The sequence below is a fragment of the Callospermophilus lateralis genome, unplaced genomic scaffold (assembly GCF_048772815.1).
Source record: "Callospermophilus lateralis isolate mCalLat2 unplaced genomic scaffold, mCalLat2.hap1 Scaffold_143, whole genome shotgun sequence".
Lineage (NCBI taxonomy): Eukaryota > Metazoa > Chordata > Mammalia > Rodentia > Sciuridae > Callospermophilus > Callospermophilus lateralis.
The window spans coordinates 1996037-2011987 of NW_027512573.1; the positions used below are offsets into that span (position 1 = coordinate 1996037).

Genomic DNA, 15951 nt, shown 5'->3' on the forward strand with positions numbered 1-15951 from the left:
TCAGTTGCTCCTAGAAAATATTGCTTGATTATTTCTTATATATTTTTTATCATTGTGCAGAAAACCTCATTTCATTGCTCCTGAGTCGGTCAAGATGTGCAGGCCAGGTAACCAGACAGATTTTACTTTGATACATGGACTGTTGGTCCTGGGGAAGAAGCATTAGGTATAATGTAATACAGTTGTGGTAAATTTAATATTTTATAGTCTCTCTCATGTCATCTATTACTGGCTTATACTGTATCATACTTTTTTCATGATTCTTTTTTTGTAAACTTCTAACAGCCACATATTTTATTGTTTCTTAATTATACCTGAAGAAAATATATAGGTTTGTGAATCTACAACTCATACCTAGAAGTTCGCCATCAATCACATATTCTCTTGAGAAAAAAAGATTAAACTAGTATTATATATACTCATGGGTACTTAAGCCAGGATATGTCTAGGCTTGTGATGATTTTCACAGTTGTTTTGTAGTCTGGAATTTATTTCAAAAATTATTATTTTTTATGAAAAAAATTATCATTTTATTCCTATTTTGAAGAACATAGGATTTGGAGGGAGCACACATTTTTTAAAAGAGGTGTAACATACATCTATTGCCTGCAGTAAAAAAAGGGTCCATTGTAATCTCTTATTTTGCCCTGTTAATCTAGTGATAGTATGTTATTGATATCATGTTAATAATTAAACAAAATAGTGCACTCTTGACCCACCATTTATTGTTTTGTTTGCTGTTCATTATTTTCTTTGTTGTTAGCTTTGTTTTGCCTCTGCACCTAGATTCATCTATAAGTCATCAACTAACTCATATATGTCTTATAGATGAGGAACACAGACATAGGGAGAGTAAATAAAACTTCCTTTTGTACCTAAAGTGTCACTATGTTAGTATAAAGATAATATGAACTGATTGTGGCCTATCTATCTGCCTTCATTAGAAAAAGAGGGATTCTCCATGTTCATCCTAATATTCCAGACATTCAGATGCAATCATATGCTGCATTATTTCAGTGCCTTTGCACCCTCTGGTCTTTCTGCCTCAAATAATGACACGACTTCAGTACTCCTTATATGCTTTGTCAGTGTTGCAAAAAATCTCATTTCTTTGCTCCAAATTTTTTGCATAGATCCTTCTTCTTCTACTATAGAACTTTTCCTGATAAGCTCAAGGAGAAACAGTCTCTTCCTTCTCTTTTTTTTTTGCCACAACTGCTTTGACCATAGTGTGATATTGTGCCTCTTCCACCGTACTGAAATTATTTATTCACATGCATGTCTAATAGACCTTATCTCTCTCTTTATAATAGGTATTGTATATCTTTCCTTCTTTTGGCTCCCAATAATGTTTAGTACATGATAAAGACAAATAAAAGCAAATGATAGATCAAAGAAACATAAAAGTAACTGAAATTACAGCTAAGTTTTAATAGTTAAAGCTTATAGTGGGAGATAATTGTTATAAGCTTCATTTATCGTGTTTCAATAATTCACTATTTTGAATGTATTGAGAAATTAATATTTAATTTTAGTATTATACATGTTTAAAAAAAATCTATGGAGAACCATTTTTATGAACAACATCTGTTTTAGTCAGTTTTGTCACTGCTGTGACCAAGAGACCCAACAAGAACAGTGTTAAAGGAGCAAAGGTTTATTCAGAGCTCATAGTTTCAGAGGTCTCAGTCCATTAGACTCCCAGGTAAGCTGCACTTCTTGCACCTGGACTGTGGTGAGGGGAAGGGGATTTGGTAACCCCCTGTCAACTGTGATCCATCTACAAGGTCCTTCTATATGGATTATGGGACAACCCACTTCTGAGGCATTCCCTGTGTTTTCATTTGTAACCGTAGATGGGGAGAAGCTCTATAGATTTAATTTCTTCTAAGTCTAGGTGTGGTCTCCACAAAACATCTGCCCTTCCCAGCACCATTTTGTGCCAACAATTTATGTTGAATTGTGCAATGTTCTTGATTGTCTTTGCTACTTCTAATCTTTTTAAACTCTGTTTGCTTTTTTTTTTGTAACTGTTGTTAAGAAAGCAAGTTTGCCTATGCTTTTCTGCCTTTGTTCCTTTCCCTAGCCCTACCATAGTCAGCTCTGGTTATAGGAATTATTTCCTTATTTTTTGATCTAATAATCTAATTCCAAGTTGCCCAAGTATTAAGTTGTTCAATGTTGAGTTTTCGAGTATTTGCTCTGCCACGCACCTCTCTGATCAGTTGTTCTTTCCCTGCTTTGATTCCAGGCTGCAGAGGAGTTGATGGTTGCTGCCCTGGTCTGCTCTGCTATCTTCTTTCTCCTGTTTGTCTCATTTAACATCACTCATGTTACTGTCATTTTCATTTTTTCTCACTTGTGCTTGTGGATTTTCTGTTGGGTGTAAAGTTTTTTTGATTTTTTAAAAAAAAAATTTTTATTCATTTGTATGTTTTTAGAGGGAGTTTTCCTCCTTAGTAATCTGAATCTAGTTGAGTTTTGGGAGTAATATTTTAAAGTGGTTTTGCATTTGCCTTTTTCAAATTTTCAGGGTTATTATCAGATATAGATTAAAAATTTAAATTACATTTTTTGGTTAGGAGTCTTTTACTTATAATAGGTCATAAGAATTTTCACTCAAGTAAACCTATGCAAAGAGACTGTGTTTTTACCCTCAACTTTTTATCATGAATAGTTTGAAATAGCAGTTGAATGAATATATAATTAACTTCCACATAACCACCATCTATATCTGAGAATTGTTAATGTTTTGACCAGTTACATAAATAGTATTTGTTGCACCATCTGAGAGTATGTTTTATGTATCACACCTTGCTCCAAAATACTTCAGTACACATCTTTTAAAATTTTCATTCCTCTACAAAATTCAAAATCCTCTCTACCAGCTATTTGAAAATATTCAGTTCATTTCTGTTAACTGTTGTTTTTCTATTGTACTAAATGTCTTCTGTACCAGTTAACTACCTGCTTTTCAAACCTCTTTTTCAGTCACTGGTAACTAGTATATCATTTACTTTTAAGTGATCAACTTTTAGCTACCAAGTGAGGGAGAGTATGCATTATATATCATTCTGCACCCTAACTTATTTTACTGAATAATTTTCAGTTTCATTCACGTTGCTACACGGGACAAAATCTCATTTTTCACATTAGTTAATAATATACAATTGTGTATATATGCTACATTTTCTTTATCCATTTGTCTGTTGATGGACAACTTATGTGATTTTATATTCTGGCTTTTGTAAGCAGTGCAGCAATACATATAAGAGTGAATGTATCTTTTTTATGACAATTGCAGTTTTTCAAATATGCACACAAAATGAGATTTTGGGTCAGATGGTGAGTTTATTTTTAATTTTTTAGTTTTTCCATAATGGCTATCCTAATTTATATTCCCACAAGCAGTACATATGACATTCATTCCCTGTCCATTTTCATCAAGATTTGTTATTTCTTGCTTTCATTGATAACACCCAAACAACCTCCCAAAAATGTACCTTAAAAATGCTCTGACATTTAAAAGCAATTGAGTATATTCTAGATTCCACTTGCAGGGTATAGTACTGTTACCTATAATGCAGGCTGAAATAAATACTACCTACATAATGTTCAACATTGTGCATAAACCTGAGTTTGCATGGTGGAGAAATTTTGTCATTTTCAACATTTTCAGAATCAATAGCTGCTAATGATTGACTTTGGGGCTTAATTTCAACTGGATATTTCTCCATGATGTCTTGAACTTCTTTGCAGTTCCATCTGTCCAAACCATTAAGTCTTTTTCAAGTTTTGTGGCTTCATTCATGATTCTTTCCTGTTTTTCATTCAACTGAGATAGGAGGTCCAAGATCTTATACATCTGCTTCACACCTAAGCAAGCATCAGGAGACCAACTCTTGGGTTCTAGCATCCTGGGAGTGGTGTGGCTAGGCATGTAGTGATCAAAATCCTCCTGAGTTGTATTCAAAGACTGGACATCAAATTTCTCAATGAAAGCCCCAGCACAGTACAGGTTGGTGAAATAGTATCTGTCCTCCCCATCATCAGCCATCTGGGGTTGCAGAAGCAGGTGATGTACTGGATGTAGGACTACAGGTGGGCTGAGGTTGCCCTTCAGCACAATGTAGATGAGCTTGAGCAAGAAGCAGAAGAAGGCTCAAGTCACTCGCAGAAGCAGGCTCATTGTTGGTGATTTTGATGGTGTTGAAGTATGCTTGCTACACTTGGTGATGCAGGCCAACTTATCTTGAGGCACATTCTTCAAATCCCTATCAATGACATTTGATCCTCTTCTGAATGGTGTAATCTTTCTATCGTCAATGATTTCTGAACAGAACACATAGTTAGAGAGGCGAGTCATGTTGTACTTTTCAATCTGATCCATTATCTTTTCAACTGTTTCTGGAGGCACTTTTCCATGAGTCAGCATTCTTTGCGCCACATTCTGATAAAACTTCTTACTACACTCTGACTGCTCCTCAGTGCTCAAATCCATTTTTTAATGTGTCCTTCCAAAAATATCTTGGTATTTTTTTTTAACTCTTGTCCATTTTTTTTTGACGGTCATGAGAAACTCTATGAACTCCTTAGACACTGTTTCAATACTGTTTTGGGGGTTTATGGAAGGACTGGGAGCTTTTGCTTCCTGAATTTCTGACCTATTTGATCCAACTCTGGAACAGGCACTTAAGAATTTCTTCACTGTGGTTACCTTGTGGATGTTTCCACTGGTTTTTTGGAAAATGTGAGGGAGGGAACCCCCTGGTTGCTCTGACTTTTGCTGGCCAAGTTCTCTTCCTCCTCCTACTGAAGTCCTTCAGCCAGCTCTCAGTCCTTCTGGATCTGCTTCTTCTGGGCTCTGTGGTACTCCTGTCTCCAGCACTGGGAGCAGAAGCCCTGCAGGGCTGGATTTCCATAAGAGCCACAACCCTTCTTGCACAGGAGCTTCCACTTCTCCAACATGAATTCCTAGGTGCTCAGACTTAAGGCTCATCTTCTTCCTGCTGGGCGGCTCCTGGAGTCAGCACTACAGCTGCCCAGGCTTCTATAGGAGGTGCCTCCTTGTTGTTTTGATTTGCATTTTGCTGATGATTAGTGATAATGAAATTTTTTCCTATACATGTGAACGATTTGTATTTTTTTAGTTATATAATTTGTATTTTTATTGTTGTGTTTCTAGAATTCCTTATATATTCTGGTAGTAATTCCTGTCATAAAATTAATTAGGAAGTATTTTCTCCTCTTCTGTAGGTTGTATCTTTACCCTGTTGTTTCCTATGCTTTTTCTTTGACTTAATTTTATGTTGTCATTTGCTGTCTGTGCTTTTAGGGTATTATCCAAACAATCTTTCCTTCCATGTATGTATTGAGTTTTTTTCCCATGTGTTCTTCCAATAGTTTGATACATTTCTGTCTTAAATTTAGGTGTTTAACACATTTTGAATTTAGTTTCATACATGGTGAGAGGTGGTGGTTAAATGAAACCCTCTAATTTTAGGATTTCAAAATGAAGGTGGATAACCATATCTCTACTTGATACAAAAAAAAATCATACTGTGGCAATAACAGGTGTTTTGTGTTCAATTTTATGAATTGTCCCTCCACAGTATGTTCAAATTTATGAATTGTGTTCAATTTTTTGAATTGTCTCTCCACAGTCTCTCATAATGTACTTTCCTTCTTATTTTTTGTTAGAATATTTTCTTTTCCCAGAGAGTATTCTTTGTGTATACACATTCTGATATTCTTAATTAATCATGTGCTAATTAGCATATAATTGGGAAAGTATTCATAGCACTGAAAAAGTGAGCAAAATTTGAAGCACATAACTCTTTTATTTACAAGAAGATCATGAATCAAATGTAGCAAAAAAGTCAACATGAAAGGTAGAACATCAATTTCTTAGGAACTTCTGTGCCTCCTTCAAAATAGGTCATATACCATAAATGACAGGAACCTAATACTCAATCCATAAAATGTCAGAAAGCTTATTTTTTTTCTTAAAATCATAAGGAAATATAAATAGAAGTTTTAGTATTTTATCTTTCTGTACAAGTGGTTCCTCTTTTTAAACAACCAGGGTACCTGTTCTCCATTTTGAAGATCACCGTCTAAGAGATCCATTGGCTCTATAATTTAACGGACTTGGGCATAGATTGCATCACAATTCTCAAGTGTATATATCTTTTTCTGTGAAAGGATTAAGTTTTGATGCTATTAACATGTCTTCCCATGGGTTGAGTGTCTTTTTCTGCCCATTCTCACGTTTATCCAGGTGACATTAACTTTCCAATAGACCAGAATGAATACAATATGCACTTGATCCAAATTGAAGACGCTACTGCACAGTTCAGCTTACAAGGAGCCAATCAATGATTGTGGATACCTTCTCAATCCTCTTATACCCTGGTACTGTGCTGTGGGACACTGCATGTGTGGACATCCTCCTCACCATGCCTCACACCTGGGTTCCAGAATGAGAAAACATTCAGAAAGGATCCACATCAAGTTATAGTCAACTTGAAGTACATCCTAAGCACATGTACTATGTGAAATCAATGTTATAAACCACTCAGCTTTGGGGTTGTTTCAGACACAATGTAATCTATTTGCAATCTATTTGGCTTATTCTAGGGAGAGAGACATAACTTTAGAAACCTATTTTGCTTAAGGAACTTGGATGAGACAACCTCTTAGAATCAGTTATTATTATTGGGAGGAGGGTGTGTGTGAGCACAACTGTCTAAATGCATGCACTTTGTGAAGTCCAAAAATTAATTGCAGAGAACATAAAACTTTTTTTTTGCATTGTAGCATCCTTTCCTACTAAATTTTTCAGTCCAAAATAAGCACTAGATGGCACAGGGCAAAGTAGGTGTTTGCTGTAAGATGGGGTGAGCAGGTGGAAGCAATGAGGCAACAGGCCCTCGAGCTCAAGCAGGAAAAGGTGGCAATGAAGGGGTTTGGCTTGACAGTTGTATTGGAGCCCATGAAAAGTTAATAAAACTTCACCATGGTGGTGGGAGTGTCTTTTGGCATGGATAATCAGAACCTGAGCATGGTGAAGAGGATGTCTATAAGTGTTCGTGGTCCAGAGCAGAGTAGCAGAGAACAGAAGAATTGAGGAGGTGTCCCCAATAGGGGAAGGCTGGTGTGAGATGTCAATCTGTGAGAAGAGGCCATCTAAGTGGTTGTGTGGTCAGCTATGGGGAACATAAATTAAGCAGGATTGGGAAGTCATCCATACATGATGTCATTTTCTGTAAGAAGTCAGAGCCCCTTTTGGGTGAGGAGTGAGTCCCTGGAGAGGTGCAGCCTGGCATGAAATCTCAGCATCTGGGAGAAGCAAGTAGACACTGCTGAACAGTGTTAGTTCCAATGTTTGTTGGGATTCAGTGCCTAAGAGGGGTGAGAAGACATTTTTGCAGAGGATAAACCTGGGTGGGTTTCAGAGATCAGGCAGGGTAAAGAGGATATCTGTATGTAGACAGTCCAGTTTTGGAACTCATCACATAAGCAAGGTACTGAAGGCATTTTTTTTTTTACAAATTTTTTATGTCTTATTTTTGTTCTACATGACAGTAAAATGAAGGATGTATTTTGGAAGAATAGACATACATAAAGTTTGACTTAATCTATTAGGCTCCACTCTTGTGATTGTACATGATATGGAGTTACCCTAGTCATGTATACAAATACAAGCCTAGGGAAGTTATGACCAATTAACTTGATTTCTCTCCTATTCACCTCCCCCTCTCTTCCCCTCATTTTCCTTTGTCTAGTCCAATCTTTTCTATTATTTCTCTCTCCAATTTCCCTTGTTTTGGGTTAGCATCCACATATTAGAGAGAACATTTGGTCTTTGTTTTTTTGGGATTTGCTTATTTCATTTAGCATGATATTGTCCAGTTCCATCCATTTACTGGAAAAGACCATAATTTGTTTCTTCTTTATGGCTGATATTCTTTTGTGTATACACACCACATTTTCTTTATTCATTCATCTTTTGGAGGACACCTAGTTGTTTACATAGCTTGGATATTGTGAGTTGAGCTGTTACAAACATGGATATGGCTGTTTCACTGTAAATACAACTGGTTTTCAGTTCTTTGGGTATATGCCGAGGAGTGGGATAACTAGGTCAAATGGTGCTTGCATTCCAAGTTTTCTAAGGAATCTCCATACTGCTTTCCAGAGTGATTGCACCAAGTTGCACTCCCAGGAGCAATGTATGAGAGGTTCTTTTTCCCCATATCCTCTCCAACATTTATTGTTACTTGTATTCTTTATAAATGCCATTCTGACTGGAGTAAGAGGGAATCTTAGTGTATTTTTAATTTGCATTTCCCTAATTGCTAGAGATAGTGAATAGTTTTTCATGTAATTCTTGACCATTTGTACTTCTTTTGTGAAGTGTGTGTTCTGTTCCTTTGTCCATTTATTGACTGGGTTATTCAATTTTCTGAGTTAAGTTTTTGGAGTTATTTGTATATTCTGAATTTAATGCCTTATCTGAGGTTCTGATGGTGAAGGTTTTCTCCCAATCTGTAGGATCTCTGTCCATATTCTTGATTGTTTCCAGAAGGCATTCTTGTTGGCAGCGGAGGACCTGGCATAGGATATCAAAGCCCAAGCAGGTTAAGGAAAGTATCTACACAGAAGATAGATGTGGTGTGGGTTTCAGAAACTGAGCTATATAAGGGAGTTCTCCACATGGTGGCAAACTCCAGAAGGGGAGACTGATCCTTACATGGTAAAGACTTCTATCCATGGATGTATCCTTGTAGGCTGTGAGAGCTCAGGCAGGCCAGGGTGCCTACATAGAAGCTTTAAGAATCTGATCTGTGTCATCCTTAAAGAAAAGAAGAACAATAATATACCATGTCCCTGAAACCACCATTTTTTCCCAATAAACCCGCCAACTTAAGGGAACAGTATGAATGGTCCTGGACGAGAATGTCCAAGTGAATAGTATCGTGTAGGACACTGACTCTTTTTTTTTCATGTATGTTGCAAATTTGAGGTGTGGCTTAGCACAAGGTGTCAGACCCTCAGCAAGGTGAGGAGAATGTACATTTGGTGGGGTGTTGTTTGCTGGCCCCATGTGGGAACACTCAATTAGAGTGAGGATGTCTCTGTTTAGGGGATAAGAGATTAGCTAGAAAGTAAGGGATATCAGGGAGAAAAGAGTGTCTTAAGGAAGGATGGCACAAAAAAAATGAGAAATTGGTAGCATCCAGAGTAAAATCAGTTAACAACAAGTGAAAAGTTAAAGATAATAAACACAAGTTTCTTTCTGTAACTGATTTGTGAAAGAAATGTGGAAATTGAGAAAATGAAAATAAAACCTGAGGCATTGAATTAGAATTAGGCATATTACTGTGAACTTAGTGTTTTCAGTATATTTTGATATAAAAATAAATGTAAAATAGAATGGAAACAAATATAGAGTTGAGAGAAAGGGAAAGAAATTGAAGGAAGAAAATAGATATAAGAGGAAAAAAGAGGTAGGGGTTATTAAAAGAAGGGAAATTGTTGGGGGAGATGTGAGGCAAAAAACATGGGCTTGAGCTGAGAGCAGGCCTGTGGAATGATCCCACATGAAAGATTTAGTTTTTGGACTGTTTTCATTTTGGCCTTTGGAAAAATAAATTAGATTTGGCACTCAGTTTAAGTTCATCCTCTTCTCCATGTGATTCCATTTAATTTTCCCAACTGCTAAGTATAGTCATATTTACTTTCCAGAGCAGATTGTTCAGGTGGTGTGAGTGATAAAGGGAGAGATAAGTGTAGAAATAAAGGTGGTTGCTGCAGTCTGGCTGGGCACAAAATCACGAGCCACTCACAGCTTTGTAGATTGAAACAGCAATTCTTTATTCCCGATCTCACACCGACACTCTACAAACACGTTCTGGGGAAATCCACATTCTCTGCCCAAATCCACCTCCTCTGCCTCCCAAAATACTCTCTGAATCCCAGGAGAACTCAAGGGGAAACTCAGGTAGCAGGATACGCCCTATTCCCAGCAGGAATAATCTTAAACCTGGAACCGCCCTAAACCCGGATCCGTCCTGGTCCTTGAGCAAGGTCACCTTACATGCAATGTTACTGCAAAATGTCCTATTTCCACGAGTCCTTCCACTAAGCAACATGGGGTACGCTGGCAAGGAAATTGTCATACCTACTTGGCTAATGGCTCCCAGCTGGTGGTGTCCTCATTTATTTTGGATTTCAGGAGTTCTGGAGGTGACTAGTAGCAAAATGAATGAATGAAGGTTGATGATGGTGCTGATTGTGAACAGCAGGAAAAGCAGAGAGCACAGAGGACAACTTCAGACTATTCATTCCCCACCATGCTAAAGGAAGGTGGCTCTGAACATGGGGAGGCTGTCATCTGAGATTTGTGTCAATGATCACCTTAGAATGTTGCACAAAAAAGCTGCTTGATCAGTCAAACCTGATGACATGAAGGCAATACGAGCAAGTGCTGCTCAGGTTGGTTGGCAAATACATTACACTTGCAAATGGACACCCTCACGTTTCAGTTTTGCTAGTGAATTTATAGAATGAATGTCTTAGGAAAGATTTCTCTAATGTGTTTTAACCATACCCATAGTCTTTGGCATATAGATAGTTTTCAACATTTTCAAAATTATAAATAACATTCTTTGGAAAAAACGACTTCTCTAATTGCTTGGTTCCTCTTTTTCTTTTCTTCATATTTGGGTTCCCACTTTTGTTACATTTGTTTATCTATTTTGACTATATTTGAATGGTATGGTTCTTTTTCTGGTTGTCCAGAAGATTGGATCCCTGTGGCCCAGCCAAATCCCACATGATTTGACTCTTAGGGGTATGTGTCTATTTATTACTTGGGCTCTCATCTAGTTAGGGTGTGGAATAATTTGCTCTCAGGATAGAATCTCATTTGTAGCATGTTTTAAGGAAAATATTGCATGGGATTTTTGAAAAAAAGCAGAAGGTTTCTTCCCATGATGGCTTTGGGAACAAATTATGCAGAAGTGAGTTTACAAAATGAATTGAAGTCCTCCACAACTAACTCAAATTCTCCTGCAGGTAAAAATCATTTTCCAGTGGATAAAGTTAATTGTGAGGTGAAGGATGAAGAGACAGTTAGTAAGCAGGCAGAGGAAATGTTAGTTGCTGTCTGAAGTGATCATGTCTGTGAAACCCAGGAATCTCTTGAGGATTGTGCTGCCTGTAGATAGAAATGAAGGAGTTGTAGAGTTGTAAATTGGGATAAAATAGATCGATACCACTTTCTTTACTGTTATAATTCATAGATAATCAGAATTTGAATTTTCTTGTGTATCCCTCCAGATATAAATATATAAAAAATATGTGTACCTATATTTCCAGAACTGAAAGAATATAATACTGAGTTTTTCTTCCTCAAGATTGGCAAAATATAATTTTAAGAATATTTTTTTCTATTTATTTGGTGTTTTTATCTTAATAGAATGTGTCCCCACTGGCTCCCTCCCCTTTGGTGGTGTCCAATTTCAGGGTTTTTTATATCCTAGGCAAAATTGCTGCAGCATGAAGCTATATACTCAGTCCAGAAAATAGTTTCTAACCACAGAACAGTGACTAAAAAGACTGATTTTATCTTAAAAATATTAAATTTGGTAAGAAAGTTTTATGTTTAATAACATACTTGCAAGTTGGACACAATCTGGAATATTTAAATATGTAATGAAATATTAAGAACCATATTAAAATATTTAAAAATATGTTAAAAAATGTTCATGAAACAGTATAAAAGAACATAGTGAATCAGAAATCAGTAAATATGTGTGTCAAGAGATGGAAAAATGTGCATATATGTTGTAAATACTTCAAAAATTACTGAAGGGATATGTGATAAACTTTGAAAACTATTGGAACTCTTGGAGATCAACTAAAGATATTTTCCATTGTAAGATGGACATGAATTTTTGGGTACCATGGGCGGAATGTTATGGTTTGAATATGAGATGTGCACTGAAAAGCTTGAGGCAATTCAGGAATGTTCAGAGGTAAAATAGTTATGAGAATTATAACCTAATCAGTGCATTAATTAATATGTTAGATGGATGAATGATTAGAGTGGATTACTGTTTGGTAATTTATTATTACCAATATTAAGAATAGTTATTCTCAATGATAGGATTTTGTGTTTTGGGGTATTTTATAAAGTTTTTATAAATATCATTTATTTTTTCTTATTTCAATTTTCATATGATTTCAAATATTCATGGTATTAGTGATTGTGCTTTATGAAAGAAAACTGAAAAGTAGAAGAGGAGGATATTAGCTTTTCTGTAACTTTGACTAAAATACCAGATAAGAGCAACTTAAAAGAGGAATCTTATTTGGGGTCAATATTTCAGAGGTTAGTCTATAGTGAGTCAGATCTATTACGGTGGCCCTGAGGTCAGGCAGAACACATGGTTGTAGATTACTGCAGAGGAGAGCTGATGGCAGCCAGCGGATCATGGAAGTTTCTAGTGAGATTTCAAAGGAAGACCTGAGTGTTCAGGAAAAGTGAAGCCGTGCGTGTTGGAATCCCTGCAGGATTCCCTTGAGAGGGCATGCATGAAGCTGTGAAGGGGAAGCTGAAGCTGGAATGGAGATCCCAGGGATTAAGATATGCCAGTAATATGGAATGTCTGCTGAGGAAAGGTGTTGGCTGTAGATGGAGTCAGCCTAAGAAAGAGATCACATGGACTGCAACCAGCAAGGCCATTTAGGTGGAGCTGCAGAGACCTTTGAAGATTACATCACACCACAATATTCCCCAGATACTACACGTGGAGTTACAGAAACTAATATCTGCCTCACTGAGTTTTGGTTGTTTTGGATCCATCCCTTTCTTATATCCTTATTTCTCCTTTTGGGAATGGGATTGCATTTTGGAAATATGTAACTTACTTTTGATTTTTACAGAGGCTTACAACACAGAGATTGTCTTGAGTCTCAGGAGACTTTGGACTTGGTCTATTGGGAAAATTTGGAGCTTTGAACACTATGGGGATTCTTGGAGATCAACTAAAGGTATTTTTCATTGTGAGATGGACATAAACTTTTGGGGACCAGGGGCAGAATGTTAAGGTTTGAATATGAGATGTGCCCTGAAAAGCTTATTTGGCAATTCAAGAATGTTTGGAGATAAAAATAGTTATGAGAATTATAACTTAATCAGTGCATTAATTAACGTATTTGATGGATTAATAACTAGAATGGATTACTGGTTGGTAATCAGGTGTGATATAGTTGAAGAAAAAATCACTGGGGCATGCCATAGATAATATATTTTTCAATTCCTTGTTTTTAATAGATGAATTATAATTATACACAATCATGGGGTTCACTGTTACATATACATACATGTACTTTATATGAGAATATAATTTGATCAACATCATTCCTCAGCAGATTATATTTTCCCCTGTTTCCTTGTTTGCTCTTTCTGCTTCCTGGCTATCTTGAGCTGAACAATATTTTCCTACCACACGCTTGTATGATGTTCTACCTCACCTCAGGCCTAGAGCAGTGGAGAAGACTGACCATGGACTGACATCCCTAAAATCATGAACCCCAAATGAACTTTTTCTACTCTAAGATATTCTTGTCAAATGTTTTGTCACAGTGACAAAAAGCCAACTCATAGAGGAGGATTTGAAAATAAGGATAGAATTTCTTTCAGAGGAATTAATTTGATTTATCCTTTGGATCACCATGGAAACACCATTCCTCATCTGAGTAGTTTTGGTTTTTCCAAGCTTCTTCTTGCCTTGTTGCTGATACTTTTCATGCTGAAGGAAATCTTATTGTCTGTCTCTTTTATCAGTAAGTATGCCAACTGGGTTAGTTAGCAATGCCTGCCTTTCATTAACAGAAACTATACATTAGAACGTGACATTTCACAATGATGCAGATATTTGAAAAATTAATATTCTCTGAGGTGTTGGCTAGAGTTCCTGAGCTTTCATGGCAATTTTGCTTTTTCACCAATAATGGAATTCATGTTCATTGAGAAAATTTGAAGAGTAGATATGTGTGTATGGGTTGATGTTAGAGTGAAATCAATGAGTCATCAGTTCTATAACAGATTCTGTGTGAGGACACATCTATATTTCCTTAATAGCTTTTATAAGGCTAGTCTTATTTGACCTCATAGACATATTTTTGGGTGATCAGGTGGACATGAAGGTGATGGAAGAAAATGTTCCAGAAAGAGTTCCCAGTGAATTTCTTTCTAATAATTTCTGTCTGGCACATTGTGAGATATCAGGTAAAATCAATTTAACAAATAGGTGGATTTATGCATATGCTGTATTTCAGAGTTTAACAAGTTTTCAAAAGTCATAAAACTCAGCATTTATTAGGGTAGATATTTGATTCATTACTTTGGTCATTCGATAAGTACCAATGACCATACATATTGTCTGCTAGGCACTGTGTTAGAGAATCCAGAAATAGTCACAGCCACTGGTCTCAAGATATGAAGAGAATAGTTAAAATACCCAGTGCTGTGCTGGGGTTGTGGCTCAGTGGTAGAGCACTCGCCTCGCATATGTGAAGCCCTGGGTTCAATCTTCACCTCACAATAAATAAATAAATAAAATAAATAAAGGTATTGTGTCCATCTTCAATCCAAAAATAATTTTAAAAAATATAATCAGTGCTTACAACACCAGATGGGAAGGGTTGTGCAGGTAAGAAGTGAGCACAGGAGGCTGAGATCGGTTTCCTTAAGTAGGAGACAGTTACATCTGTTAGTACCAAAATGAATGCACACAGATTATATTATAATATACAAGATTTGGGGGCAATATAAATGTGTCTGACTAGGAACATATAATGTGATGTGAAATACTATGAAGTAAAGTTGTAGGTGGCCGACATAAACAGAACTCAGATCATGTTATATACTATCAAAAATTTTTTGATTTTTTTCCCTTCAGATTATTTTATAAAATATCCTTTGTTACTTAATAAACAAGTCTAAACCAGTGAATTGTAACAACTATTTATTTAGCTCATGCAAATGTGGTTTGGCAATTTAAATTGGTTTCAGATGGGAGTTTCTTTGGTCCTAGCTGAACTCACTCATGCATATGATGTTAGGGACCGATAAAAGGCAACTTGACTTGTGAAGAAGAGCATGTCAACTGGAATGAAAGGGGCAATTTTACCACATTTTCATCATATTCATCAGGCCAGCCTGGGCTTATTCACATGGCCACTTGCAGACTTCGAAGATGGAGGGTGAGCAAAAACCAATCACAATTTGAAACTAGCCTGGTTGCTTTTGCACATTCTATTCGCTAAATGAAGTCTTAAAGGCAGCTCATATTCTATTGGTGAAAAAACAGACCCTAATTCTTGATTGGAGAGGCTACAAAGTTGCATTGCAAAGGAGTCTAAGTACAAGAAGGGTGGAACCTTGAGGCCAGTGTGCAGTTTGTCAGTCATGTGGAGTCATTGTGGAATTTGGGGCAGGGATTTGACATAATTAAATTTGACTTAAGGAGGCATGCATTTATTTCTATTGGTGCTAAGGATTGAACCTAGTGCCTCACATGTGCCAGGTAGGCGCTGTACCAATGAGCTATAGCCGCAACCCAGAATCTAACATTCTTATATGGATATTGAAAGTTATCCATGTGAAGCTTGATTTGGGAAAAGGATATATTGTTACTATATTTATTCAGACTTCTTTTATCTGAGGTTTCTGCAAGGCTAGTGTTTTTCTCACATGTCAAACAATTTGATAAAAGTGAAGGTGAATATATTATTGTGAATGTGAATTTTTTTACCTTTAAATAACAAGTTTTAAAAATATTTTTAAATTGCCAGAAAATCTGAGCAGATAATATTAAAAGATTCTATTTTGACTCTACTTGTACACACAGTGCCCATTATTATTAAGTTATTCCT

The 15951-nt window shown here is 36.4% G+C and overlaps 2 pseudogenes; one reads left to right on the forward strand and one right to left on the reverse strand.

Moving 5' to 3' along the window:
• Positions 1 to 3992: 3992 nt before the first annotated feature.
• On the reverse strand, positions 3993 to 4999 carry LOC143382814 (rab5 GDP/GTP exchange factor pseudogene; annotated as a pseudogene).
• Positions 5000 to 11972: 6973 nt separating this feature from the next.
• LOC143382676 (C-type lectin domain family 4 member A-like) overlaps positions 11973 to 15951 on the forward strand; it is a 45386-nt pseudogene continuing 41407 nt past the window's right edge.